At 45.5% G+C, this 4015-nt stretch overlaps 1 non-coding gene across 1 annotated transcript; it reads left to right on the forward strand.

Moving 5' to 3' along the window:
* The first annotated feature begins 3450 nt into the window (after positions 1-3450).
* On the forward strand, positions 3451-3522 carry TRNAH-GUG (transfer RNA histidin (anticodon GUG)). Its single transcript has one exon. It is a non-coding gene; the product is annotated as a tRNA-His (tRNA).
* Positions 3523-4015: the final 493 nt, after the last annotated feature.

Here is a 4015-nt window from a genome sequence, read left to right on the forward strand (position 1 = left end):
TTTTTATGATAAAGGTGACACCCTTGAAAGTTTGAAATCTGGAGCTCCCATTTACTTGGGCTTCCTCTACTTTCTGCTACTTTATTTTTCCCCCTAAAAACTCCCAGGGGCGTGTAGGAGCATATCTTGTTTCCCTTACGTGTACCAAATTTGTCCAGCTTTTCTCTCCCTCCCTCCTTTCCTGCTCCCTTCTCTCTCTGTCCCTCCTGCCCCCTCATTCCCTTCCCCCTTTCCCCATCTCTCTCTCTCTCTCTCTCTCTCTCTCTCTCTCTCTCTCTCTCTCTCTCTCTCACACACACACACACACACACACACACACACACACACACACACACACACACTGTTCACTGGAATGGGAATGAGCATCTAGAAAGAACCTAAGAAAAATATTTTTAAGGCCCCTATTTGCTCAAACATGGCTGGTCCACGCCTAGAGACAGGACTCGGGGAGGAGGGGACAGGGAGCCTGTTTGGAAGGGAGGTTCCCAACCTGTCTTTGTCTGAAAACTGGGCATGGGGCCAGCCCCACCCGGTGGATCGCCGCTCTTGGCCTCCAGCCCAGGGACGGATCTGACTGTCATCGCGACCCCAGAGAGGCAGGAGGCGAGCTGAGAAGCGGGTGAGGAGGGAGCTGGGTCTGGGAAAGGGTCGGCGTGGCTGGAGCAGGACTCAGCCGAGGCGGGGGCCTCCACCGGGCCGGGCCCTCCTGTCGCTGCTGCTCTTCTGTTAGAATCCATTAGGAAAACGGGGGGAGTAACAACTCCATCAGGAGAATCTTGGAGTCAGACCGCAAGAGGAGAGGCAGGAAGGCTAGTGCTCCATCACCCCCAGCACAGAGGCGTGGTAAGCAGCAGCCTTCTTTCCAAAGACTGACTGAAAAGGGAAGTCCGCATCTTCCAGAATGAGTTCCATAGTGGACTGCCCCACACAAGCAAGAAATTCTTCTTTACACCCAACTTAAATCAAGATCAACCCCTGCGTATTGAAAATATATTGCCCATAGGCAGGGAAATAAGGCTGGCAACATTTAGAAGCTGACAAAGACCTGCTTCTGTGTAATTAAGAAAAACCCCCATAAAGAATAGCTGTAATAGCCACAGGACTCACCTGTTTTCATTGGGATTCTATCCTTTCAAAATTGTTATATTTGGCTATTGTTTGTCAATTTATTTCTATAAATTAAATTTATGATATATCAGAAGTGTAAAGAATCTGAGAGGTCATCTAGCCCAATTCCCCGTACCTTACTGATGAGGAAATAGACCCTCAGAGAGGCCCAGGGACCAGCCCAGGGTCAAATAGGTAGGAGAGCTGGAGAGAGGACCCAAATCCAGACAAAGCAAAGAGCTTTTAGTTGCTGGTTCTGGATACTCCAGGGCTCTTTTTACATTTGCAAAGCGATGAGCCATGTTCACGGTGGCAGTTGTTCCCTCACCCGGGGTTCCTGCATGGGGGGACACCACGCAGGGCCTGCAGTGAGTGGGGTACAAGCAAGGGGAAAGACTTCCTTACTCTAAGCTACTAAGATTTAAGCATTGTCACGTAGCATAACCCAGCCTGACAGATAAACTGTGGGAGGCTACTTAGGGGATATAATGATTGTGGCATTTCATAGCATTGAATCCTGTGAAGAGAAAGCTATTTCCTTTTCAGATCCTTCCAGTCATTCAGATGAGTAGAGAAGAGACCTCGATCAGAAGCTAATGTGTCTTTAACAAACTTGGACTCAGGGTACTGGCTAGAATTTAATTCTACTGTTTTGTTTTCAGATTTTATTTTATAGCTCCCTCTCTTCATGGAATGTGATACTGTGTTTTTCAAAACATATATAGAATGTTATAAAATTTTCTTCAAAAATATATTTAAATAAAATACTATAACCAATATGTCACAATGCTTACTATGTGATAGGCATACTTTAAGTTTTTGACATGTAATAACCTATTTGATCCTCATAACAATCCCATGAAGTAGGTCCTATTATCTCCACTTTACAGATGAGACAACTGAGGCACAGAGGTTGAACAGCACAAGTTCCCCCAGTTAGTACATAACAAAGCCAAAAAGAATCCAGAAATCTGTTTCCACAATTTGTACTCAGTGAGTTGACTAAAGAAATATTTTCCTTACTATTCAGTTGGTATGTGCCCATAGCAAAAATAACAAATGTGGCAAACACATGGTGGTACTTTAGGAAGCTGCTCTTTGTCAGCCAAGAGATTTGGCTGTCCCCTTGCCACAGAGTGACTTCTCACCAGACTCACCCACCTGGATTCCTGTTCAGGCCAGAGAGGGTCCTGCCAGCCAGAGAGGGCCCTGCCTTGGTTGCGGCTCAGGGTCTCCAGGGCTCGGGAACTCAGAACGGTATTCGTCTATGTGACCGTGGAAGGCAAATGGATTTGGGAGAGTTTGAAGGAAGACAAAAGGGACAACAGAGAATCAGAGGAGGGGGAATGAGTGGCCATTTGTGTCTGAAGCGTTTAGCTGTAGAAATCCTCCTTCCAGAAGCACTGGAGCTGTTGGCACCCACTCAACAGATGGATTAGGGTCTTGCCACCCCACGTACAGTGCCAGCTAGCCCCCACTGCTCCCGGATCCTCTCTGTTCAGAAGGCTTAAAGGAGACACCCGATGATGATAATTCACTGATTAGAAATGTGTTTTCTTTTAAGCTATTCAACCCTTGGAATAACTTTAACAGGCTAATTTTTATAGCAAGGACATTTATTAAAAATTTCCCCTTGAAACGTATTTAGTACGGAATGTCCCAGTGTCTTTGTGCGGTGGGTTGCTAATGTTACTGGGAAGGTTTCTTTTTTAAAGATCGTTGTGGCTTTAAGACCTGCATATTCTGGGGGAAAAGTAGCTTTGGGTAACAACGGGTTTGAAAAGGGGCCTTTTTTCAGTTGGGGCTTAGTCACTCTGACTTCCTCTAATAGGAGAAACAAGCCTTCCTGATTCTCCCCAGTCCTCAGGCCATTTGGCTCTTGCCACATTTTTTTATGGCTGTGCTGCCTTAGACATGGAAATAAGGCTAGTGGTGGAGAAACCACAAAAGAGGCTCAGAGTCATATGTCATTCAATGCAACATACTTGGTGGTGGCGGTTGGGGGGTGGGAAATCTGTATTCATTATTGGTTAAACATAGGAAACATGAGTCAACAGACTAGTTTCTGTTGGTCTTATTACTTTGATTGCCATTTCCTGGACAGTAATTCTTCTGAATCTTACCTAATACAATTTCCCCAGCCAGCCAAGAAGACCACGCCGGTTTCATGTTCAGCCGCTTTGTTACTGTTCCCCTAAATAATTAGAGCTTTCTGAAACGGTGTTCCTCCTTCCCGATATTAAGAAAATGTGCGTATTTAGGCAATAGATGGCAGTGTTTGCACAAATTTTAATATTGCAGTAGCTCCTGAAGGAGGCCGGGAGCTCAGCTGTCCCGTGGCTCGCCGTGATCGTATAGTGGTTAGTACTCTGCGTTGTGGCCGCAGCAACCTCGGTTCGAATCCGAGTCACGGCAGGAGGGGAGGAGGCTTTTGGACGAGAGCAGCGCAGCTCCCACGTCGTTCTCCATCCAAACAGCATTTTGCAACCAGACATCGAATAATGAAAATCCATAAAAGAGAAACCGCCGCAAATATTTTAGATTTTAGAGAGATGACACACACAGAGTGGCTTTATTAATGCACCAACCCTGTCGCAAGCGTGGTGTTTTGTTTTGTTTTTTTTTATTTGCATTGACGGATAATATGATAAAACTGGAGTGTAGTGGGCATGTAATTATTATTAATTACAACTACTTAAGCTCTGCTTTGAGCAGACTCGTCAGGTCTGCTTGCTTTTGAGCCCTGCCAGGGCTGTACAGTAATAACAACCCTGAATTATTTGGAAAGATGTCAGCAGTCGATGTGGAAATCCTGTTTAACCAGGCATGAATTGTTGTTAGGAGGGTTTTTTTCCAGGATGACAGAGAGAAAATGAACTGTCCCTTATCAGTAATTGCAGGAAACATT

This window comes from Miniopterus natalensis, chromosome 12 (assembly GCF_054644295.1).
Source record: "Miniopterus natalensis isolate mMinNat1 chromosome 12, mMinNat1.hap1, whole genome shotgun sequence".
In the NCBI taxonomy this organism is placed as follows: domain Eukaryota; kingdom Metazoa; phylum Chordata; class Mammalia; order Chiroptera; family Miniopteridae; genus Miniopterus; species Miniopterus natalensis.